Below are 27,072 nucleotides of genomic sequence, written 5' to 3'. Positions count from 1 at the left end.
GCAAGAAAATAATTTTGTCAGAGAGCCCAGATGTGCAAGAAATACTAAGATTTTATTATTTTAGAGACCAGAATCAAAGTAAACCTGACTTGGCTTTTTTTACTTGTTTATCTTAAAGTGAAACGTGTTGGAGTTCCCGTCGTGGCGCAGTGGTTAACGGACCCGACTAGGAACCATGAGGTTGTGGGTTCAGTCCCTGCCCTTGCTCAGTGGGTTAACAATCCGGCGTTGCCGTGAGCTGTGGTTTAGGTTGCAGACGTGGCTCGGATCCCACGTTGCTGTGGCTCTGGCGTAGGCCAGTGGCTACAGCTCCAATTCAACCCCTAGCCTGGGAACCTCCATATGCCGTGGGAGCGGCCCAAAGAAATAGCAAAAAGATTTAAAAAAAAAAAAGTGAAACGTGTTGATTATTCTTATTTATTTTTTATTTTTTTGTCTTTTTGCTATTTCTTGGGCCACTCCCACGGCATATGGAGTTTCCCAGGCTAGGGGTCCAATCGGAGCTGTAGCCGCCGGCCTACGCCAGAGCCACAGCAACGCGGGATCCGAGCCGCGTCTGCGACCTACACCACAGCTCAGGGCAACGCCGGATCTTCAACCCACTGAGCAAGGGCAGGGACCGAACCCACAACCTCATGGCTCCTAGTCGGGTTCGTTAACCACTGCGCCACGACGGGAACGCCCTTATTTTCTTTTTGAATGATATTTGGTTGAGACAAAGTTTTGATCGTTGGGAGAAAGATATTTTATGAACTGTCCCATTTCCCATCATTATGTTACATTTTTTTAGGAAGTTGGAAACATAGTCAAGCTCCTTGAAGCTGTGCATACTCTATTGTCAATAGTTCTGATATGCAAAAAGCTCCCACAAATTGATGAGAAAAGCATTAAAATTTGAATGGAAGAATTGTCATAGCTGAATCAGACAATTAGCAGAGGAAATATAAATGATAAACATAGGAAAAAGTTCCAATCCACCAAAAATCAAACAAATTCAAAGTCAAAAAAAAATACCATCCAATTGCCCTGGTATCACATTAGTGAAGAACATAGTACTTAATATTCACAAGGATAGAGTTAAATGGATACTTTCATGTACTACTGATGGAAATGTAAATTGACAAAACTCTTTTGACAAGCATTTGTTTATATGTTCGAAACACTTGAAATATTCGTAAATTTTGATCCAACTATTCTCTTCCCCAAATGCTAATTTAAGGAACAAATCAATAATTCAGAAAATATATGTATTTAATGTTAATTTATTTTATCTTATTTATTTTATGTTAATTGGGAAATTTTTGTTCATTGCTAGTTAATGCTGAAATGTTTAGAGATGAGGACAGTTGCTATCTGCAGTTTACCTCAAAATGCATCAAAATTTATTGGTAGTGGATAGCAGAGGAATAAATGGATGGATATATTATCAATCAAATATAGCCAAACATTAATTAGTTAATATTTAATCAACAGTAAACTAGGTTGGTATAGTGTTTTCCAACTTTTCTATGTACTGGAAGTTTTTAAATTAAAATGTTGGGATAAAGGAAAGAGAAAATAATAACAGCAAACATTTGAAAATTGTCTAACGTATAACACGTTAATTATAGTGCATACAAATGATAGATTAATGATGAAATAGTTATTCAAATAATGTTTTAAATTAATTTTTAACAAAATTTGTTTAATGGGTTTAATATTAAAAGAGAAGTGGAAGATTCAATGTACCCCCCCAAATTAAAAAGACTTAGCATGTATATTATCATTAAAAAAACCTAGGTAAAGAGAAATGTTTTGACATTTTAATTTTATTTATTTTTTTTTAATTCTAGGGAGTTTCTGTCATAGCTCAGTGGTAACAAACTCGACTGGGATCTATGAAGATGTGGGTTTGATCCCTGGCCTCGATCCGTGGGTTAAGGATCTGGAGTTGCCAGGAGCTGTGGTGTAGGCTGCAGACACAGCTTGGATCCTGTGCTGCTGTGGCTGTGGTGTAGGACGGCAGCTACAGTCCCCATTGGACCCCTAGCCTGGGAACTTCCATATGCTGTGGGTACAGGCCTAAAAAGATTAAAAAAAAAAAAGAATAAAAAATTCTAGTAGATAATGTTCTCTATGGTTATGTCTTTATGCCTGTTTCTGTACTCCAGATGCTTTGTAGATCATGTGTATTGGCGTTTTCTTTTTTTTTTTTTAATTATTGTTTCTGTAACAGATTACTACAAAAGTAGTGGTTTAAAACAATATGCATCTGTTATGTTTCAGTTATCTTACAGTTGTAGACTGTATTCTACGAGCCTAACATGGGGCATACTGGGCTAAAATTAGTGGATTGTGTCCCTTTCTAGAGAATCAAAGGGAAGAATTTATTTTCTTGTCTTTTCCAGATTCTAGAGGCCACCCCTTAAACCTCAAAAGTGCCCCTTCCTCTGTCTTCAAAGTCAGCAAAGCTGCATCTCTCTGACTCTTTGCCCCAGTCCTATTTTTAGGTGTCATTAGTCTGCCTACCACAGCATGTATATCCCTGTAAGCAAAAATATGTACATTTAAAGTTAAAAACCACTTTAAATTATTTCTAGAGTTATTTACTTGCAGGACTCTCTCTCAAGAAATAATAACAAATATGCACCATGGTTTATGCAGAAACCATGTATTGCATTTTTAATAATAGTTGTGGAAAACTGCAAAATACTACAATTCCCCAAAATAGAGAACAGCAAAATAGTTTGAGTATTAAGGACTCTACTTGTTATCCTTGGCTGTCATTAAAAATGTTTATAACTATTTTATCTTCTTGGGTAATTCCCTGTTAATATGCTATATAAAAAGCAGAATAAAAAGTCTATGCACAATAAGGAACAAGGATCTACTGTATAGCACAGGGAAATCTACTCAATACTCTGTAATAACCTATGCAGAAAAGGATTTGAAAAAGAATGGATACATGTATATGTGTAACTGTACTGTTCCCTTTGCTGTACACTTTAAACTAACACAACATTGTAAGTCAATTTACTCCAGGAAATTTTTTTTTCCCTGCTTTTTAGGGCCTCACCCACACTTGTGGAAGTTCTCAGGCTACGGGTCCAATTGGAGCCACAGCTGCTAGCTTATGGCACAGCCACAGCAATATGGGATCTGAGCTGTGACTGCGACCTACACCACAGCTCATGGCAATGCCAGATCCTTAACCCACTGATGAGGCCAGGGATCGAATCTGCATCCTCATGGATCCTAGTCAGGTTCATTAACCACTAAGCCACAAAAAGAACTCCCTACTCCAATAATTTTTTTTTTTTTAATTCTAGGTACAGTTTGATTTCTATAGTAGAAACATATGTTATATGGATGTATGCATAATCTGGCTCTCTCTCATACATATATGTACGACAGATGGAAAGCAGCACCATACAGCAAAATGTTAACGATGAGGTATTTCATCAGGTTTGAACAACACAGGTTTGAACTCTGTGAGTCCATTTATATGGGGATTTTTTTCAATAGTAAATTATTACAGTACGATATGATCAGCTATTGGTTGAATCTGAGGATATAAGGGGCCGACTTTAATTTTCAACTGTATAGAGAATTAGTGCCCCTAACCCTTATCCTGTTTAAGTGTAAACTGTGTGTGTGTGTGTGTATAGTATGTATATGTGTATTATATATGAATATACATGTGTGTGTATGTATATATAATTTACCAACTAATTAAGGTGGGCCACTCACTCATTACTTTCTTTTGTTTTCTTTTTTTTTTAGGGCTGCACTGCAGTATTCGGTAGTTCCCAGGCTAGGAATTGAATTGCAGCTGTAGCTGCCAGCCTGCACCACAGCCATAGCAACATGGATCTCAGCTACATCTGCAACCTCCACCACAGCTCACTGTAACATCAGATCCTTAACCCACTAATCAAGGCCAGGGATCCAACCCACATCCTCCTGGATACTAGTCAGGGTCTTTAATGTTGAGCTACAATGAGAACTCCTAGTACTTCCTATTTTCTACTTAAGAAAGCTATGCTTTTTTATCTATTTATTTTATAATTGTTAAGCTCTCATTATGTAAGCAGCATTGTGAGGGAGCTGTGAGATTTGTCTTTATCAATTTATGTCTTTGATGAGTAAAGGGAAAATTCTATGTCTGTTTCTTCTTTCTGTTTTCTTTTTCCTCCTAAAGAGAGCTTTTTAAAACATTGATATGTTTCTAAATAACTTCACACTTTTCAAAAGAGCTTTATACTATTATTTGAAATTCAGGTGTTTATTGGAAGTTTCATTCTTAGCAACTTCAGCACTAACTTTATATTTTTCAAATAGTTTCTTTTTTTTAAATTTTTTATCTTTTAAAAAATAAAAGATTTTTAAAAGTGGCCCATTTCTAGGACCACTCCAGTGGCATAGGGAGGTTCCCAGGCTAGGGGTCGAATCAGAGCTGTAGCCGCCGGCCTACGCCAGAGCCACAGCCCACGCGGGATCCGAGTGGTGTCTGCAACCTACACCACAGCTCACAGCCATGCTGGATTGTTAACCCACTGAGCATGGTCAGGGATCGAACCCACAACCTCATGTTCCTAGTCAGACTCGTTAACCACTGAGCCACAAACGAAGGGAACTCCTCAAATAGTTTCTAATGCAAACCATAATAGCAAGAGAGTATTTCTAAAAGATCTCTATTCCTATCAGAATGAAACATTGTATAAGAGTTAAAGATGATATTTAACGAAGGTCGAATTTATTTTTTTGGAGACAGTATAAAAAGAGAGAAGACAAACACAATCTCAAGTGCTTATAATCAAGATAATTAAAAAATCTGATACACATAAGATATTTAGATACTATGATAATATTTCATTAACATATATACATTTTGAACTGTATCTGGCTCTCCTTTGGCTGATATAGCATCATCTTATTAGGGTTGAAAGAGAAGGAGATGAGGCTGGGGGTGGCGAAGAGAAATCCTTTAGATTTATCGAAACAGTGAATTATTTTAATCCCTTAATGAAGCTGTGGGAGTTCTTGAGTTCACATTGACTTCTTTCCCATATGGCTCCTCTGCTTGTTTTCCTATATACATCTTAAAATGTTCTGCTTTTCATCTTTTTTTTTTTTTTTTTTGTCCACACCTGCGGCATATGAAGGTTTCCTGGCTAGGGGTCCAATTGGATCTGTAGCCACCAGCCTATGCCACAGCCGCAGCAACGTGGGATCTGAGCTGAGTCTGTGGCCTACACCACAGCTCTCGGCAAAGGTGGATCCTTAAGTCACTGAGTAAGGCCAGGGACTGAACCCGCATCCTCATGGATACTATTTGGGTTTGTTAATCACTGAGCCACGACAGGAACTCCCTGTTCTACTTTCCTACTGAAAGTGTAAAACTCCAAGTGGCCAGTTAACAAGATTTCAACAATTTTTAGAGAAGCAGTTGAGCCGTAGGTTTAGGCATCTGAGAGATCTGTCTGCAGATTCAGGCTCTGCTGTTCTGTGTACACATTCCAAACAAATTTCTTTTTCTTTCTTTCTTTTTTTTTTTTGTCTTTGTCTTTTTAGGGCTGCACCCACAGCATATGGAGGTTCCCAGGCTAGGGGTTGAATTGGAGCTGGAGCTGCCGGCCTATACCACAGCCACAGCAACGCAGGAGCTGAGCTGTGTCTGTGACCCACACCACAGCTCATGGCAATGCTGGATCCTTAACCAACTGAGCAAGGCCAGGGATTAAACCTGCATCCTCATGGATTCTAGTCTGGTTCTTTAACTGCTGAGCCACGACGAGAACTCCCCAAACTTAAATTTCTTCAACAGTAACAATAGGAATAAAATAACTAATTTATTTATTTATTTATTTTTTGTCTTTTGTCTTTTTAGGGCCGTACCCTTGGCATATGGAGATTCCCAGGCTGGGGGTCTAATAGGAGCTGTTGCTGCCGGCCTACACCACAGCAACAGTAACGCCAGATCTGAGCCATGTCTGCAACCTATACTACAGCTCGTGGCAACTCCAGGTCCTTAACCCACTGAGCAAGGCTAGGGATTGAACCTGCAACCTCATGGTTCCTAGTTGGATTCATTTCTGCTATACCATGACGGGAACTCCAATATTTTATTGTGCAGTGAGATAACGTGGGAAAGTAAGCCAAATGTTAAAGTAGCTTTAGAGTCCATTTGCCTATGAGGTTCTGGGCTTTTTCTGAGAAACTCACCTCATATAATATATAAATATATACTCATGTAGAATATAAGTATACTCTTATAGTATATTTCTTGCAAAGGATAAATATGGAAGCAAAGCTGTCCATAAAAAAGGCTATTGATATGTATATGTGCTCATAGAAGTAAGGGTCCTATTGATTATCTGCCAGGATAGACAACGACTTCCAACTAAAGGTGCATGTACTCCGTGAGGATAGAACAAGGGTCACATCTTGCCTGCCTTCTGTATCCCTCTCCTCTTTATCAAGATAATTAAAAACTCCTAATTCCTTTTTGTAGGTTTAGGCCCACTTCAATACCAGAAAAATTTATTCTGAAGCACAAGAAACCAACCAGCTCTTATCCCACAGTCTCAGCATAATTTCTTCTAAGTTTCATGCACAGGCCTGAGATTGTGTTTTCAATCATCCTCCCCCCCCCCTTTTTTCCAAATAGTTTTCCTGTATGCCCTCTATGACACAAGGCTAATCTTTGACTTTTCTGCTCCTCCTGTAAACCAGAATCTTGCTTCTGCAACTTTATCCAATGACTATAATTTTCTTTTTTTAGATGGACCACACTAATTCTACCTACCTGTTGGGACTTGAGGGTATTGTTTGCCGTGGATCCCTTCTGGTTTTGTACTGTTCACTCCTGGGCTAGCTTATACATGATACTAACTTTTGACCTGAATCAATATAGAGGAGTCTACTAAAGAATGTTTGTCAGCCAGACCAAACCTCCTGTGCTAATCTATTCTGAGTTTTTTGAACAAATAGTTATTGAACTTTCTGTCTGCCAGGATCCCAGAACATAGAGTTGACCACTTCTGAGAATTTTTTTTTTCTTTTTGTGACCACACCTGCAGCACAGGGAAGTTCCCGGGCTAGGGGTTGAATCGGAGCTGCAGCTGCTAGCCTATGCCACAGCCACAGTAACACCAGATCCAAAAACATCTGCAACCTATGCTGCAGCTTGTGGTGATACCAGGTCCCTAACCCAATGAGTGAAGTCAGGGATCAAAACAGCATCCTCATGGATACTAGTCGGGTTCTTAACCCACTGAGCCAGAACAGAACTCAGAAGTTCTTACACTGACTACTTACAGGAAGCTAGAATAACTGCTCCTTAGAACTTGCATGGGGGGAAGGAGTCTCTAAGAGAAGGAATGTTTGTGTGTGTGTGCCCAGGTGCATTCCAGTTTGTGTGTGCGTGTGCACGTGTGTGCTCACATGAAGGTAGTATTTATCATGACTGACCAATGGGAGCCTTGGCAAAATAGTTGAACAATGCATTGCCCTAATGGCCAACACCTCATTTGCTTTTCCCATGAAACTGGAAGACCTTCCTTCCTAGGCTGCCACAGTGACACTGTTGAAAGTCATCAACTTATGAACCCAGTGCTGGGAAATGGCATTTAGCATAGCTGGCATGTTCCTGAGGCAACGTTACCTACTGAGAGCAATGGTGGAAGCAAATTGCTTCTCAATTTTATGCAGTGCTGACTCTTAACTCAGAGGATACATTTCATTATCTGGGACTTTGCTGGGGATTAGTCTGGACAGCGTCTTGAGGCAGATCTGCCTATCAGAGCAATACTTGAGGATATTATTTATTTCTTATGTATTTTTTCTTCTATCATAAAGAAAGAAAAGCTGGAGGAAAAGTAAAATTACAACTAAAAATCTTGGTAAAAATAAGCAAAACAGGAGTTCCCGTTGTGGTGCAGTGGTTAACAAATCCGACCAGGAACCATGAGGTTTCGGGTTCAATCCCTGGCCTTGCTCAGTGGGTTAAGGATCTGGCTTAAGTTGCCGTGAGCTGTGGTGTAGGTTGCAGATGCGGCTCGGATCCTGTGTTGCTGTGGCTCTGGTGCAGGCCGGCAGCTACAGCTCCGATTAGCCCCCTAGCCTGGGAACCTCCATATGTCATGAGAGCGGCCCTAGAAATGGCAAAAAGACAAAAAAAAAAAAAAAAAAAGCAAAACAAAACAAAACAAAAAAGCAGAAAATGATGTAAGCTGTTGGAGCAGACCATTTTCTAGGTATCTAGACAAATTTGCAGTGGTCACTCTCTGGATTCATGTGTTAGAAAGGGATGAGCTGCCCTATTCTTTCCTTCCATTTCTCTCTTGTTATGACTAAAAAGGAAGGATGTTTTGTTGTCCTGTTGTACTATTTTAAGGTATCAGAGTTTCTGAATTCTATACCAATTTGGCCCCATTCCTTTAGGATTAGGACACATAAGCTTCAGGATCTGAACTCTTACGGCATCCTCCTTAATCATTACTCCAAGAATCCAGGAAAAAATATCTACCTATCTACTCATGTGCTAGAAGAGGAAGTTTTGGAAATTACTTCAGGAAAGTTTTGAGAATACTCTAAATGATAGTGGTTTTCAACTTTTTCTTAGCTCTGGAGCCCTTTGTTAAAATTAAAGTTTACAAAAATTGATGGAAATGAATGGAAACTTAATTCCTCACTTACTGCACTGCAGTCTGGGCCCTACAAGTAGCTCCTTGAGGCAGTGCCTTGAAACTGAATATGTTAAACTCATGTTTATTATGGAAAATTTGGAACATGGAAAAGAAGAAGGAAATCACGTTACACAATAACCATCTTTAAACATATCCTGTATATATGCTTGCAAATATGTTTGCTTTTAAAGTTTTGAAAACATAATTTTATATCCCGCCTTTCATTTGAAATTTTTATATGAATAATATCTATTCTTTGAAAATACTTTAATGCTATATCATGTGGCTCTGCCCTTTCCCTATTATTGTATGTATAGTTTTTCCCTAAATTTTGTCTATTATTATGAATAATATTATGACACGTCTTTCTATATATCCCAAAGACAGATCCTGAAGTGAAAAAAATTTGTGGTTTCACTAAAAACATTTTATGAGAAAGAGTAAACCAAGCCCCATCTATGCCTGTATGACCAGTTGTATCATGGAGGAAACTCAGCCACCCACTTGTTGGATATATATAGGCTTGATTGTGAAACCCAAGGGGATAAGAGAAACAGAAGTGAGATGGTTGATAGGGAGAAAGTGCCCCTGTCTCTCTGCTGGTGCTTCTCAACTTCTTCCTTGCTTTTCCACAGGGAGTAAATTAATTAGTAAATCTGATTGCTCAGAGTAAGGATTAACATTTTTCTTTAAATAATAAATGCCAAAAGTGAAAAATCCAGGCTTTGCAGGCCAGAACACCTTTTTAGTGACTCTTCACCTCTGCTGTCACAGAGCAGACATGCCCAGGATATAAGCAAGTGTGCATCTGTTCATGTACAACTGGATTCACATAAAACTTTATTTACAAAAACAGACAACCGAAAGGTGGATTGGATTTGTCTTACAGGGTGTAGTTTGCTGACCCATGACTTTGAGCCTAAGGTACTATTGGAGGAGGTTTACTAGAGGGCAAGGTCACTGTAAATATGAGTACAGGTTCCTCAGTCTGGTTACTACTCCTTCAGGCCTTGAAACTAGTAAACTGAGAAGGGCTAGGGTTGGTCATCTTCCCTTTTTTTTCCCCCTCCTAAATATTAGTCATCATTCTAGGTCCAGGGTTGGTATAATTTTTTTTTTTGAGATTTTTCTTTTCAAAGATTTTTATTTTTTTCTAATGGGGTTGATATAACTGGGATTGCAGGCTTACATGTGAGAAGCAGATGACCTTGTCTATGACTTAAAACTAAGCTGTATGTTATAACCCAATATAACCAGTATTTAGCAGAGCTCCGCTAAAAACAAAGAGAGATTTTATGAATCATTTGCTATAATTTCTTCTGTGTTCAGCTCCTTTGTAAATCTTCCTTGGTAAGAGAAGAATAGGGCATGATTTGAGAATTCTTGGGTCCTTTATTTAGATACCATCAGAATTTCACCGCCTACTTTTCATGTTCTGCATGCACTGTTAACATGACATTTCAGCACAATGGACTATATTTTCTTCTGTTGCTAAAACTAAAAAATGTCACTCGAGTGTCCGCCTGCATGTGAGTGTTGTTCAGAGAACAGCATTTAGAGGTGGCAGGAGGCCAGATGGACTAATCTGATTGCAAGTGGAGCAGGGGCTTCTGGCCTGTCCCATGAGATCTTCAGTGAGGAAACTCTAATGAAAAATAGATTAGATTTTTACCAGGAGGAGCTTTGGGTGTCAAATGCCTAAATTGTGTGGTTTCCCATCCTCATTACAATTACTGTCATCAGAATTGATTCACATCATGCTATTTTCTTCTGTCCTTGTTGCAATTTTATTGGAAAAAATAAGACCCAGGAGTGCATTATCTGCACGGCCCTGGGAACCACTGATCCCTGTAGTTGTGTGGTTTATTTTCTTGCTCAGGCAATCTGTATGTGCAGGTGCTTTATGAAAGCTCATATTCTCAGCTGGCAAAAGCATGCCATGGGATGCGGAAGAGGGGGAACTTGTTTGAAGGAGCACAAAGTAGAGTCAGCCACAGAACCTGGAGGCAAAATTCGTGCATACAAAATGATAGTGGTGTTATGATGAAGTGCATTATTTATTTACGTATTTATGTATTTATTTATTTATTTATTTTTTGGCTGTGCCTGTGGCATGCAGAGATTCCCAGGCCAGGGATCAAACCCACACCACAGCAGTGACCAGAACCACAACAGTGACGATGCTGGATCCTTAAACTGCTGAGGTGTCAGAGAATTCCTCGAGAAGCATTTTAAAAGGAAATAAGGATAACAACTAATAATAATAACCAAGGGAGCAAAAAACAAAATGATGGACTTTGTAGTTAACTTTTTAAGGTCAAGGTGCTTGAATAATGCTGCTTCCAAAGGAATAGTTTCAAGAAAGATAAATATTTAGAGGGATGTGGAGACTTTGTAGGCCATTTTCTACATTGTGCAGAACGGGACAGGATCACAAAGCTCACTGATGATCAAAATGCGGACCTTGGGAGTTCCCCTCATGGCGTGGTGGAAACAAATCCGACTAGGAACCATGAGGTTTTGGGTTCGATCCCTGGCCTCGCCGTGAGCTGTGGTGTAGGTTGCAGATGCGGCTCAGATCTGGCATTGCTGTGGATCTGGCGTAGACCAACAGCAACAGCTCTGATTGGACCCCTAGCCTGGGAAGCTCCATATGCCATGGGTGCAGCCCTAAAAAGACAAAAGACCAGATCTTTGCCTCTTGGACCCTTTTCTTCCTTTCACCCATAATTTTCTACCTTGAGGAGCAAATTGTTGTAGTCTCACTTCTCATTCAGACCTGAGCTTGGCATTACTTTTCCTTTAGTGGAGTTGGGTCACCATTTTATTAGGTGTACTCTGGAATACTGGTCTTAAAAGATAATCTATGGGGGAAAGAGTTTCTTGGCTAAAACATTTGGGAGATAGTGGGGAGAAACTGCTCACTGCATCCCTCTCTTAGAAAGACTCACATTCAAGAGCCTGTTTTAACTTTATTTAGCCCAGTGTGCCTGGAAAGTGTTTTGTCCTGGGGTCCTTTTTGAGTACGTGTTAATAAGATAGCACAGAATCCGGTTGGGGAAACTGATTGGGATGGGGATGTCCACATATTTTGCTTCATAAAGCAGGAGCTTGGCGTCATTACAGTTGCTAGTTGTGGCAATGATTTATTTATCTTTTTATTTTATTTTTTTATTAGAATATAATTGGTTTACAGTGTTGAGCCAATTTGTGGCACTGATTTAAGGTGCTGTTCCAGAAAGAAGAGCGAACTAAGAATATGTATTAAAATTCCATGATGTGACTTGCCATGCTCTTTATTTCACAACCATTGTTTCCTTTTATCCTCTCATAACCCATGCTATAGATGTTATTTTTCTCATTTTACACAAGCAACTTGAGATTCTGAGAGACAAAGTGGAGTTCCCAAGGTCTATAATAAATAAGTTGTACAAAAGGGGAAATAAACCCAGATTATTTTTCCCCAAAGACAGGGCTCTTTGAGGTAGACTGTAGAAGGCAGAAGCAGGTGATCATTTATTGAAAAGGGGAGAGACATCCTGGTTTGCCTGGGATTCTGCATTGTGGGATTTTTCAGTGCTAAAACCAGAGAGTCTCAGGGAAACTGAGATGAATTGGTCACCTTACATTACGTTTCTTCCTCTTACCCTCAGAATAAATATAGAGGATCCATCCTGGCACCCCTTTCTCCTGAGGCTGCACATAGCCTCAGAATCTTTCTTGACCCTGTGCTCCAGGCACCGCTACCAAGCAACAGAACAATGGTGCATGTGCGTGTGCATGTGCATGTGCGTGTGTGCATGTGTGTGTGTGTGTGTGTGTGTGTGAGGACAGGCGAGCGAGGGTTGGAGGAGGTTGGGAGGAGGCTTGAGGGGAGGTGTTTTTTCATCTCCATATTGGCTCATATGAAATCTTTTGCCCACCAGATAGCCTGACTGCTATGGGAGAGTGGCTCCCTTTAGATTGTCTGGCTCTGTATTTCAGACTCTGAGCTTTATCCTCTGTGGGATGAGCGGACATTTAGTGATTTTTACTTTCCTTTAGGCTGATAGCTTTCATTTGTGACACAAATCCAGCCTTCCCAATTCCCCAACCCATTAAATCTGGACTAGTCTTGTTCTTGTATTTTGTTTTAACCTTGGTTCTTGGAGCTCAGAATGTGCCTTAAGCAAGTGATTTACTTAATTTTGAAGAGGCCATTTCTACCAATTTGAAAACAGAATCAATGTATCAAAGCTGTTTTTTTTTTTTTTTTTTTTGGTGGAGCAGAGGTATGTTTCTTCTCCCCTAATCAACATAAAATCTTAGTTTTGTCATAGATCAAAATGTATTAAAATGTATATGACAAACTAAATAATGAAATCCTTTAAATCTCAGGTTATATGTTACTTGAGAGAACATTTTCTGCATTCAGAGTTAAATCCAGCCCTAATCCTCCAGTCCTACACATTTTTTTTTTTTTTGGCAATGCCCACCACATGCCACGGATCAAACCCATGCCAAGCAGTGACCTGAGTGACAATGCTGGATACTTAACCCCCTGAGTCACCAGGGGACTCCAAGTCCTATCAGTTTTTAAGTAAGCTTCTAAAATGGAGCATCCATAAAGAAAGGAAACAAATCAAAGATATATCGCTTAGTGCATTTCACAAAGTGAACATGCTCTTGTGATCACTACTCAGGCTAAAGAATATTATCAGCACCCCAGAAGTCTTCTTCATGCTCTCAGCCTCTGCCCTTCTCCCCAAACCAACCACTCTCCTGCTTTAATCGCCATAGAATAGGTTTACCTGTTTTTGAGCTTCATATAAAAGGAATCTTTTGTGTTTTGCTGCCGTCATTTATTTTTATGCTTGTCACAGGTTGTTGTGTGTAGCAATATTTCATTCTTCTTCATTACCGTATAGTACCTATTACTACGCCACAAGGCATTTATGCGTTCTACTGGTGAGAGACATTTGTTGACATTCTAGTTTTGACTGGTATCAGCAGTATTGCAGTGAACATTCTCCATATGCCTGTTTGGTAGACACATAGAACATTTCTAGTGGGTGTGTATCTAGGAGTAGAATTGCTGATTCTGTAGTGGATCAGTATGTTCAGCTTTAGCAGATAATATCAAATAATTTTCCAAAGCAGTTGTATTCATTTACACTCCTGGCAGCAATTGTGTGAGAGTTCCAAGCTCTCCACAGCTTCATCAAGAGAGAGAATTTATTATAACAAAGCCCATATTTTTCTTCGGTCTTAGGAAAATTTTGTGGCAGTTGATCCCCTCATTGGTGCCCCTTGCCTTCCTGTCTAACTCCTTTCTAGAAAATTCTCTACTTCTTTAAATCCTCCCTTTCTCATTCTGAATTTTCTCTCCTACATTTTTATTAGAAACATTCATTAGGAATGTGACGTGTGGAGTTCCCTTCATGGCTCAGTGGTTAATGAATCTGACTAGTATCCATGAGGATGGGGGTTTGATCCCTGGCCTTGCTCAGTGGGTTAAGGATCCAGCATTGCCATGAGCTGTGGTGTAGGTCTCAGACATGGCTCGGATCCTGAGTTGCTGTGGCTGTGGTGTAGGCCAACAACTGTAGTTTCGATTCGACCCCCAGCCTGGGTACTTCCATATGCTGAGGGTGTGGCCCTAAAAAACAAAAACAAACAAACAAAGGAATGTGATGTGTTACCACTCCCTACGAGGAGTAGGTACATTTGTGAAGAGGGCAAGGGTAGCTGTAACATAAGAAAAGTGAATTATTAGGATTTTAGGCATCAATATTGTGTGTATGTTCATGAGTGTGTTTTAAAGATTTAATTTTTTAGAGCAGTTTCAGGTTCACAGCAAAATTGAAAGTAAGAGAGATCTCATATATTCCCTGCCCCCCCCCCCACATAACCTTCCCTATTATCAATATCCCCCACCAGGGTTACCACTGATGAGCCTATATAGACACATTATCAACCGAAGTCCATAGTTTACTTTAGGATTCACGTTTGGTGTTGAACATTCTATGGGTCTGGACAAATGTATAATAACATGTATCCACCATTATAGTATCATACAGGGTAATTTCACTGCCCTAAAAAATCTTCTGTATGCTCTGTGCCTCATCTATTCATCCCTCCCTCTCCCAACCCTTGATCTTTGTATTCTCCTCACAGTGTTATATTTTCCAAAATATCATCTATAAATATAAATAAATAAACAGTCATACAGTATGTAGCCTTTTCAGATTGGCTTCTTTCACTTAGTAATATACATTTGAGATTCCTCCAAGTCTTTTGATGGCTTGCTACCTCATTTCCTTTCCCTGCTGAATAATAGCCCATGGTCTGAATGTATCACAACTTATTTATCCATTCGCCTGCTGAAGGTCATCTTGGTTGCTTCCAAGCATTAGCAATTATGAATAAAGCTTCTACCAACATTTGTGTGCAGGTTTTTGTGTGGACTTGTTTTCAACCCTTTAAACACCAAGATGCACACTGCTAGGTCCTGTGATGAGAGCAATGAGAGGACTTTTAATTGTCTTATCTATGGCCTGCTCTGCTCATTCATGTTACCTTCCTAACCTCCCCATCTCTATACCGGATATTCCCACTCAGGTATTCCTCAAATTCTTTAAACTCAACAGATCTAACATTGAAATTATTGTCTACCCATCCCTCCTGCTGTCAAACTAGCTCAATTTATGAATTCTTTCGTTTTGCATAACCTCCATTCTCCCATGGCTTCCTTTCCCCCCATATACCATTAGCAACCAAGTTCTGCAATTTCTTTCATCCTAATATCTCCTTTGTTAGAAACCCCATTTCTACTGCCACTATCCTACTTCAGTATCTCATTTTTGCTTAAGCTATTACAACCCCTTCATCGTTTCTAAGCTTCCATTTTTTTAAAATAATCCAATAATTTTGTAAACTTCTGTTTGCTAAATAACTCTCATAAGTTATATATGCATACATATATACCCACACATATATGTATGTATTTTTGGCCACACCTGCATGCATGCAGAGGTTCCCAGGCCAGGGATCAAACCCATGCCACGTCAGTGACCCACAGCAGTAACTGGAGCCATAGCAATGACAACACTGGATCCTTAATCCACAGATCCACCATGGAATTCCCATAAGTAATATTTTGATTGTGTCATTCTTCTGCTGAAAAGTTATCAGTTATTTCCTAGTCCAGGCGATTAATGTCTAAACTCTCTCATTATCTTGTCAATCAAGACCCTCTATATTCTGGTTTCTCCCTTCCTTTCTTGACTGATTATTCTCTCTCCCCTTATATACTTTGTGACTTCCTGCCTTTGTGCTTTGCTCAAGTTGTTCTCTTATTTTAAAATGTTCCCCACGCCTACATTTATCCTTATTTGTTCCTCAAAGCCAGATGAATAGATATGACTTACCTCATTGGGTACTGATCATTCTATGTATAAATTGTCTCACTCTCCAACTAAACTGCAATTTCTAGTTGAAGCTCTCTCAACTTTGACTAGTTATAAGAGTCGCCTTAGCTTTGTAAAGAGAAACAGATTCTTAGGTATACGGCAAAGCCAGCTGAATCATAAGCTCTGTGGAGCATCCGGTAGGTATGTGAAACATCATCTAATCATAAAAAGACACTGGTGTTCCTTTTCACATATTGCCTATGGTACCTTAATTTTTTTTGTGTATGTATAATATGAGATTTTCTATGAGGTTACAAGACTGCTAGGGCTCAGGATGTGTCTTTGTATGCCCTGCATTCTTAGCACAGTTACTTGCACATATTAGGTGCTTAATTCATGTAGATTGAATAAGTAAATAACATAGTTCCCCAGGGAACTATAATCATTATTTTAAAAAATTATCAAAAGCATTGCAACCAAACCCTATCTATTCTTGGCTTTGCCCTCTTTTTCTGAAATGTCTTTTATCACACTCTCATCGCTCCTTTTGGCTGACAGGACCTATATTTTTCAGGATTAGTCTCAGGTCCAAACATCTTCCAGGAAATTGGGAAAACAATTAATCCTGTTGCAATATCTCTTATTTCTGGTGAACCCTATGCCCGAATCAATTCAGGTATATCATTTTTGATGGGGCAAGTAGAATATCATTCAATCCAATAGAACTATAGAGCTCAGCGTATAAGCATGACTATAAAATTATCTTTCCCAGATGTGTGAAGATGAAAAATATCAAAATGCCCTGGGTAGTTTGTTCTTAAAATTGCTCATGGTGATTTATTCAACTTCAAGCCCCTTCTAAATTTTTCTGAAGAAAGATAAGGCCAAATTACCTGCTGGTGCGTAATCTTTCAGTACGATTACTTAAAGAGAACGCTTTGGGGCAGTTTTGTGCTTTGATGATATTATGGTGTATTCACCATGGAACAATGGTGAGATGATTGTCATTTATGGGGCCCATCCTAGCTGCACAATGGTTTCTGATTAGGATAAGACCGAAATTGTTTCTGATTAGAGTTACACACTGTGGTTGGCTGTTAGTACCCCATATCTCCTTAGAAAAGGTGGCACCTGTAAAAATCAATAATGCATGAGTTGAGAAAGCTCTGAAATGGCATTTCTGTTAAGTCCAGAAGGAATGACAAAATCAAACTTTCTCAGCCTCCAAGTTTCTCATTTTATTCATATCAAAGGTTTTATATGAAACACCTGTGTTGAGTTTTTCACTCTGCCAGCTGTTGTGGGTTCGACAAGAGGAATATAAGTCATTATTCCTAGCCTCAAGAAGTATATGATTTCATTGGGTGAGACAAGACATTTAAACATATGCAATTAAAAGACAGTGCAGGGAATATATGGACATATTGCAAAGCAAGTCATATAAGTAGAGAATGGGAAAAAAGGGAAAAAAATAGGCCATCCTTAAGGAGGGTTGGACTTAACAATAGTACTGGTTTATGTGAGAGTAAAATTACATAAATAAATATGGAACAAGGCCACTGATAGCGTTGTTTATATCTCTTGTCTTTTCGGCAGGGGGTTGAGCACTGAATAGGAAATCTAAGAATTTTTAAGTGGACAACTTGGGTAATTCTTAATGCATATTGTATTCATTACCCCTGAAGGTGCCAGAACATAAACAATCTTTTGCTAATGGTGGTCTCTTATTTTGCATTTTTAAAGTGATTTTATTTACAACTGGTTTATTCATTATCTTCATCAGTGGCAGCCTTCGAACCATTCATTTGCAGTCTTTGCATTCTGGTATTTTCCTGCTGTTTCTCTTTGTGAGTGCACTTCCCTCTCTGCAGTGATCTATGGTGCTCAAGAAAGGATTTTTAAATTGACAGGCTGAAAGATACCAGCACCCGGGAGAGTTTATTAAACCCACAGCCAATGAACTTGGTTCAGCCAATGCCTTTAAAAGAATGAGTGTCTGAAAAGCTGCAGGGCACTGTATCGTTTTAGCACTGAAAAATGAGACAGAGATTTTGAACAGTGTGAAATGGACATTCTGTTCTGTAGCCAAAAGTGTGTGTGAAAGAGGAAGAGATTTTTGCCAGTGGAAGAATGGAGAAGAAAATATGAACAGGGACAAATTTATGTAAGTGGCAGTTTTCCAAGGACTCTTGGGAGTCTGTTTTCAGGGCAAGGGAGTGGGATTCTTCTAACCAGAAATTACTACAAAGGAGAGATTTTTGCCCCCCTCTTTCTTTTCTTTCGTTTCCTGTTTTATCTTTTTTATGGCAGTACCCAAGGTATATGGAAGATCCCAGGCTAGGGGTCGAATAAGAGCTGAAATTGCCAGCCTACACCAGAGCAATGCCAGATCCTTAACCCACTAAGCAAGACCAGGGATCAAACCTGCATCTTTAGGAATATCAGGAGTGTTCGTAACCCACTGAGCCACAATAGGAACTCTCTTTTTTCCTGTTTTAAGAAAAAAAAATGAAGATTTAAATGAAAAAGAAAATCCCCTGGATTATTTAGACACTCACCTATCTGTAGGCATGGGTTGGACCAGATGGTCCTGGAGACCTTGTCTAGGTCCTGATTTTGAGAATCTCTGTCTCCTGAGTAAGCAGTTTGTGTTTTATTTAGACATAACATGTAGACGGTTGAACATTCTGCAACATTGGCCAAACAGCTCAAATAATAATGAGGTGAATTTTGTTAGATGTACATTCCCCAGTATGTGACCTGGACTACAGCTCCCAATTCCTACTTCCATCTGTGTGTTCGGTCTCAGTTATTGAGCACCTGTAAGCAACAGGAGGCCAGGAGACAATGACGGATAGGCCCCTGACCTCAGGGAGTCTTGAATCTAATGGGAAAATTACCCAGTACAATTTGTGTTGAAAACACAGACTTGGAGGTCAGAATATGATTGCACAACTGAGCTGGGTTTTGATGTCTTTTAAGAGTTAGCTGGGTAGGAGTTCCCGTCATGGCGCAGTGGAAATGAATCTGAGTAAGAACCAAGTGGAAAGGCCAACAGATTATGTATCACAAGACTTCTATTAGAGAGTTAAGTTCTTATGATACTGGAATAATTTTCCCCTGTAAACTGTACTCAATTGTAATTACCGTACAAATGTTACTAACACATATATAATAATAGTTATTATAAAAAAACCGAAAGAAGCAAATTCCCAAGGGAAAAATGGTTTAGCTACTGTAGTTGGATATGTCATAAATATTCAAAATAGCACTTTTTATCTGTAATAAGCTAAACTCTGACCAAAAGGATGCTGTATTACATTGTCCTGGCCTCTTGCAAGAGACTCAGAAAAACAATATTGTCCCTGCTGATATGTATGTTCTCAAATGTTCAGCTGTTTTCTCTGGCTGCCTTTTGGGGCAAGGAGTGGGCTGCTTGACTTGAGTAAGTTTCCACGGTCTTCTGAAACTGCCACACGAAGAGAAATGTACATTTTGTGGGCTTTTAACATATTTTGGTGGCTTCAAATGCATAATAGACTTCCTGATGTGTGACCTTGGGCACAACTCTTAATGTACCCCCTCCACCTATGAAATGGGGGAAAATAACACCCTTTTGTCTTACTTCCTAGGGCTGCAGTGAGAATCAAACAAAGCCATGTGTGTAAAGGTCCTTCATAGACTAAAGCCTTGCCATATTCTGTTTTGGGGTCAGGAATACCAAGAGAAGCCCTCTCTGGAAAATTCAGAAGTTTCAAACTATTCCACAGTGATCTTTTTTTTTTTCCCCCTTCCCCCCCCTCTTTTGGCTGCACCCATGGTGTGAGGAAGTTCCTGGGCCAGGGATCAAACCTGCACCACAGCAGTGACCTGAACTGCTGCAGGGACAATGCCAGATCTTTAACCCACTGAGCCATGAGGGAACTCCTATTTCACAGTGCTCTTGATTTTCAGTTTTCTATCTTCTTACTTTATATATAAAATTAATATTTCTAGAATTCACTATAAATATAGTGTAAGAGGACTAGATTTTATTTATCATTTCTCAGAGTGTTTTTTCCCCATCTTATTAAGCCACCTTTCATATCAAATTATATGACCACTTAAGATGAACCGCTCCAGCAGTTCTGAGAATCCTCCCATATAAACTGCTGCTCTGAGATCTCTCTTGCTGTCATGTCATTAATTGCACAGCTAATTTGCTTGCTTCCTTGCTTACATTTATAATCATTAAGGACTCGCTGTGATTTGCTGGAGAGTCTGGGGGCTGAATTACTATAGGGAAAATATTTGTAAGTGTGCGACCTGCATGAGTGTAGTCATTCAAACTCAGATCTGACAATGCTTCAGGAAAATATAAGGTGCAATTCCAGCTCACTGTCCTTCCCAGGAATCATGAGGTTATTAAGCCTAGAAGAGCTCTTAGGGAGAAACTACTTCAGACATACCTCTACCAACTATTGTGGAAATGATGCTGAAATGAAAAAAGTACTTTGGCCAAGGTGCCACAAGGACCAGAACTCAGGCCCTTTAGCTTAGAGCTCTTTCCTTGACATTCTTTTCCTTCCCCTTTTTGGTACTTCATAGTCCGATGTAGAATTTGTCAAAGCTATAGTGAGAGTGTTGCTTTTGGTTCATATTGTTCCATTTAGGGTTTCATCCTAATGGGCAGGAAAATGGATTTTAATTTAATCTTCTAGTACAATCTTGAAAAAATGGTTTGGATGAAAACATTTAGCTCTTTATGTGGGGATGGTTGGCTCCATTGAATGTAGAATTGCATGTATTAAATTATCGTGTTAAATATGTTGAATGTATTAAATGAATGTAGCCTATAAATTAAATACATATATGTGGAGTAGGATTTAGAAAACCTGGGTTCTATTTCTCTTCTCTGTACCATTTGTCTGGGAGATCATCAGCATTCAGTATTTCAAAATCTTAATTTACTTTTCTGTACAATGAGAATACAACTACTACATAAGATTGACATTTGGTTTAAAGTAATTTTGGAATATGAAAGTTGAGGTTGTCTGTAACATATAAAGCAAATACATTAATATTATTACTGAACTGTGTGCTCCAGAGCCTTCCAGTTTTGCTGCCTTCTACAGGTGGTTGAATCAAGTCGTATGTAATTCTAGCACTCTCTGGTAGTGCCACATGAAGTATCAAGGGTCTTCCTTAAAGCTTCTTAATTCTGATCATAGATCACACTTCCTTGTTGAAATTTGAGTCAGATCTGAATTCTAATCTTTAAAAGCTTTGACTCTGGAAATGAGCAATGTCAGGGGAAAGTCATTTCTATTAGAAAAATCACAAAGTAGGAGAGGTAACAAGGAAACTGAGGCAATTAAACAATAGAAGGCTTAGTATTCCGAGCTTTAAAAGAAACTATAGTTTATTTTGAATGTTCATTTTGAAGCAGAATTTTTGTGACTTTTCCCCATGCTCCATGTCCATGCTAATGTTAACAGATGTCCCACCTTCCAAAACAGAGAGGCAAACTTGGCAGCTCTTCTCAGTTGCAAATTTAATTATGGCTTCAAATGCGATAACACAGCAACATTTCCAAGTTTTAATTGGATCTGCATTTGGCACATGCAACCTTCGTTTTCCACCATATGGGCAATGGTGGTGCAAGGTGCCGTCTTGTGCCCTTGCTGTGAATTAGTCAACTCTTGATTATCTGCAGAGAAACCAGTCTTGTAGTGGATCAATCATGGCTCTTTTATAACCCCAGCCAGTTATCCCTGCATTTAATAGTAGCTGGACTGCCTCCCCACATTATCACTGGGTTTAGTCTTGGGAACTATAATCATATTCTAATATTTATTTGGCAGAGCTCCAACTATTAATCTGATGCCAATTTATTCATCACTCTTTGCCATCAGATTCCGTTCCAAATGTAATATTCACATCATCTTAGATGTATATTATGTTTGATGATTTGCAGAACACAGTACAAATTGTATCATCCAGACACCAGTCCTATGGCTAGGAAAGGTAAGCACTGCAGATTTAGAAACTGAGTTTTAGAAAGGTTGAGTGACTCCTGTGTGGTTATCTTATAAGTAAGATGTATGAATTCAGGCTTGTGTCTCTAAAGTTGCTTCATTTTTATTTTTTGGGATGTTGCATTTCCCAGGGCAGTGATCGAACCTGAGCCACTGCAGTGACAATGCCAGATACTTAACCTGCTGAACCACATGGGAAGCCCTAAAGTTGCTTCTGTATAATATTTTCCCCCAAAGGACAAGGGGATAATTTAGATGGTCTACTACTTGTAACTATATATACTATAGCTTCCCTTCCTTAGTGCAGGTAATGGAGAGTTTGGGCTTCTATAAACATGGGGAAAAGAGCATATATGGCACAGAAGCAGGGGAATCTTGATATGGATATGATATCAATTAACTTTCTAAACATTCCTCTCTGTCCCCCTTAGAACTATTATCCTCTCATGGATTTAGGCAGGCCTGTGGTTGTTCACAGAGTAATGAGCAGATGGACATGCGGTATAAACGAAGAAGAAATAAGGTTTTTAGTACAACCAGTGCCCAAGGGCATTTAAAATGGTTGTCAGGGACATGTAAAATTTCAATCCAACAACATATATATTGGATATCTGTTAGGTCCTTGCCAGGCACTTGGTTAGGCTTCAGGGATAAAAAGATAACTAATATATATTATCTTTAAGGCATTATTGGCTAGAGGGAATGGAAGACATAAATGATTTTGACACCCAGTAAATACAGAGTTAAAAGTAAGTTTGAAGTGCTGTGAAAACTCAGAGGAAGGAAAAATTAACTCAGTTTGGTGGCAAATTTCAACCCTCCATGGCTTAACTTGGCCCCTATGAGAGCTGAAGCCTTTAATAATCATGGAATTTGAAAAAATCCCTTGAGTCAAATGAATATGATATAATTCCAAATTAAGGCTGAGTGTATAGAAATACTTAACCTTGTAACATCAAGGCTAAGCCTTTTGTGATCAACTATTGGAGCCATATCTAGAAGGAGTCTTTTTGCTCATAGTGTATATAGTCAGCATAAAAACTTGATGCTGAATAAAGCAGAGAAATGGTTCTCAGCAGCAAGACAGCACAGATCACTGGGGAGATGCAAACCCAAATAACTAAAGGACATTGGTTTAAAAGTCTGCTTTGGGAAAATCCCTGGTGGCCTAGTAGTTAAGGATCCAGCACTGTCATGGCTTTGGCTTGGGTCACGGCTGTGGCTTGAGTTACTGCTGTGGCATGGGTTCGATTCCTGGCCCAGGAACTTCTGCATGTCACTGGGATGGCCAAAAACACAGAAATCAAAATAAAATGAACAAACAAAAACCATAAAAATCTACTTTGGTCACAGCAATCATCCTGAATAATTGCAAAGTGTGTTAAAATAGCCATGTTCCATGCATCGCATGGTTCCAGGGAGGGCTCTGAACAATGTGGTCTGGGCTGGACTGGAGGTGGAAGGGATGAAGCCACTTTACAAAATGCCACATGCTGTTAGGTACAGGGCAAAGAGATGGCCTCTCCAATTTGTCAAAAACTCATTTTCAGGCCGCTAGATTTCCTAGCAGCAGAATGGTTTCTGGAATCTGCCTTCTCTTTCTTGTGCCAAAATGAGAGTATTTACCCAGATGCAAAAGATGAAAAATAATGACATTAAAAAAGATTGGAGTGCTTAAAAAATATGGGTTTAATTAAGCATTTCTACCATTTGAGTTGGAAGGATTCCACTTGGAGAAGCACACAGAAGATGCAACTTCTGTCTTTTGACCACCTTAGGAGCCATGGTCCTAGTGGGCCTCTGTCCTTGATCTTTCTCTTGGTCCAGTGGGGAGAGAAGATGGAAATTATCCTTTGTTAAATATTGCCTGGATAAAACACACTTCCTCTGGTATAAAAAAGAAGGGTGTGGTGTGGGAGGGTATATGTGTGTGTGGTTGTTTGTTTGTGTGGGTGTTTGTGTGTGCTGCAGAATGCAGCAGAAATGGTGGACATGCAGTGATTCAGTTTAGAGTAATATGAAGATCTCTGACTTCAGTTTTTCTGTTTCTTTCCTTGGACGTTACCATGACAGTGGTGTGGCCACACTATGAAGTAATTTGGCAGCATGCTGTTCTGAAAAGGGATTGGATCCTGGGAGAGAGGAGTGAATTCGAATCCTACTCCTTACTAGGTAATGAAAATGGCCTGCCAACACTGTGATTATTTTTTTCCCTGTGAATGAAGACAGTTAATTCTTCAATAAATTCCATTTTATAGAGTCATCACTTTCAAAGCTTCCCCTTGTTACCTCTGGGAGGGCTCAGGGTTTGGGCACCTGCACACATGTGCTCAGGAACGAGTTTGACTGTGGTCTTTTTTAAATTAATTAATAATTTTATTGAAGTATAGTTAATTTACAATGTTGTGTTAGTTTCAGGTGTACAGCAAAGTGGTTCAGTTATACATGTTATACATGTGTGCGTGTATATTTTTTTTTCAGACTCTTTTTCTCCTTTTCCATTATAGGTTATTACAAGATACTGAGTTTAGTTCCCTGTGCTATAGAGTAAATCCTTATTTTTTACCTATTTTATATATAAATATATATATAAGTAGTGTGTCTATATTAACCCAAGCTTCTAATTTATCTCTCCCCACCACTGCTATCCCCTTTGGTAATTGTTTCTTTTCTATGTTTGCGAGTCTGTTTTTTGGTAAATAAGTTCATTTGCATCATTTTTGAAGATTCTAAATATAAGTGATATCATATGATAGTTGTCTTTCTTTGTATGACTTCACTTAATATGATAATCTCTAGGTCCATCTATGTTGCTGCAAACAGCATTATTTCCTTCTTCTTTATGGCTTAGAAGTATTCCATTGTATAAATATACCACATTTTTTTTTAATACCACATCTTCTTTATCCATTCATCTGTCAATGGACTTTCAGGTTGCTTGCGTGTCTTGGCTGTTGTTAAGCAGTGCTGCTATGAACATTGTGGTGACTGTCTCTTTTCAAATTAGAGTTTCCTCCAGCTCTATGTGCAGGGTGGGATTGCCGGATCATGTGGTAACTCTGTTTTTAGTTTTTTAAGGAACCTCCATACTATCCTCCATAGTGGCTGCACCGATTTATGTTTCCACCTACAGGATAGTGCTCTGCTTAGTGTAACAGTGCAGTCAAGCCCCTGAGGTGGTTCTGCACCCACCCTGACCCCATCACAATGTGGCCTCAGGGGGTTAGCTCTCACTCAAGATAGGACAGATTCTAGGTACACTGGGTTTCTGGCAGCGGAAAATGGGTTTGGGGATGGACTTGGTGTGATGAAAATGGTTCTCACTCCAATTCTGTCTCACTTTGTAATGTGTCCTCAGGAAGAACAGTTTGTTCCTGGAATCTCACATATCCTTTATCAGACCTTATCTTGTAGCTTCTGGACTTAATTTCTCTCTCTATAGGACTTCAAAACCAGTCCTTCTGGCCAGATGCCAAGCAATTGACTCTCAAATCTAATTCTCCCCTCTATCTTTGACTCAAGACTCTCTGTATTTAATTCTTCCCCCAGCTTCGACCACACACCATAAAATCATATGAATAGATACCCAACAGTGTCACCAGCCTGCCAGATCCACAGGCAGCTCAGCTCTGAATCTCACACGTTAATCTTTGCAACCCAAAGAAACAAGCAGTCAAGCTCTATTGGTAACTGGAAGGTTTCATGAGTTAGTATGCTGCAGTGCTAATTCAGAAAATAGTAATTCTGATACTCATCAGATCCATTTCAATGACATATGAATATAAGTATTATACTCAGTGCAAACTGAGTTTCGATAAATATATACTAGATTCATCTGAGTTAGAAGGGCAGAACAACAGAATTATAATTTGGTAAATAATAATGGTTGGAAATATACAGTACTTTTAAAAACACTTCCAGAATTATCTCTCTTTTAAAAACTGTTTTTTTAAATGATTATTTAAAATATGCCTTGGAGTTCCCATTGTGGCTCAGTAGGTTAAGAAGCTGAGGATGTGGGTTTGATCCCTGGCCTCGCTCACTGGGTTAAGGATCTGGTTTTGCTGTGGCCATGGCGTAGGCCAGGAGATATAGCTCCACTTCTGTCCTTATCCTGGGAACTTTCATATGCCGCAGGTGTGGTTCTAAATATAAATAAAATAAAATAAAATGTGCCTTGATTTAGGCATGTTACTTACCATATCTTTACTGTACTTCTCAAGGAACAAAGACAATAATAATAATAACAGATAACATTTGTTAGGAATTTATTGAGCTCTGGCACAGTTCTAAACATTTTGCATATGTTAACACATTTAATCCTCTTTACAACCCTATGAGATGCCTACTGCCATCATTAAAATTTTACATATGAGGAAACTGAGGGTCAGATAGGTTAAGTAGTTTGCCAAAGTCACACAGCCAATAAATGATGAAGATGAGATTCTTTTAAACCTCCGTTTTTGAGTTATTAATTTTTTGCTCTCTCCTCTATATTCCCTCATCCTTTTACACTCTTTTATAGCACTTATTGCATTGCTGAGTAGTATTTGTTTAATGTCTTTCCCCACTGGATGTTCCCTGATACCCAGGACTGTGACTTAATGTAGCTCAATGTTACACCTGGTACATGTCAGAAATAACATGTCTGCTGAATGTAGGATGGATTCGTCAGTGAGTCTATCTTTTTCTGTTCTGTGTATGGCAAAGGTGACTTTGAGAGAAATAACTAAGAACACGTGGGCTATAGCTGTTTCTAACCCAACCTGAGGAGAAAAAAGAGAAAAGCTCTCCACAGGTGAAGAGTTATGTGACAATCTAGAAGATGACACTAAAAAAGGACAACAAGCTAGTGTAGCTAGTGTGTGAAAAAGTCCCAAACATAAAGGAAAAATAAGGAGGAGAGAACAGCCCTGGGATCAACTGAGGTGCTCAAAAACATGGAGTGAGTCAGTGTTCAATCAAGGACTAAAACTGGACTCTTTCACCTACTAG

The 27,072-nt window shown here is 39.2% G+C and overlaps 1 long non-coding RNA gene across 1 annotated transcript; it reads right to left on the bottom strand.

Annotated features, from left to right (window-relative positions):
• Positions 1-437: 437 nt before the first annotated feature.
• LOC125114865 (uncharacterized) lies at positions 438-26,433 on the bottom strand. Its single transcript, XR_007131927.1, has 2 exons — positions 24,953-26,433; positions 438-683 (listed from the first exon to the last, which is right to left on the bottom strand). It is a non-coding gene; the product is annotated as an uncharacterized LOC125114865 (long non-coding RNA).
• Positions 26,434-27,072: the final 639 nt, after the last annotated feature.

The sequence above is a fragment of the Phacochoerus africanus genome, chromosome 14 (genome assembly GCF_016906955.1).
Source record: "Phacochoerus africanus isolate WHEZ1 chromosome 14, ROS_Pafr_v1, whole genome shotgun sequence".
NCBI lineage: Eukaryota > Metazoa > Chordata > Mammalia > Artiodactyla > Suidae > Phacochoerus > Phacochoerus africanus.
This window is presented reverse-complemented; position numbering and strand designations above follow the sequence as displayed.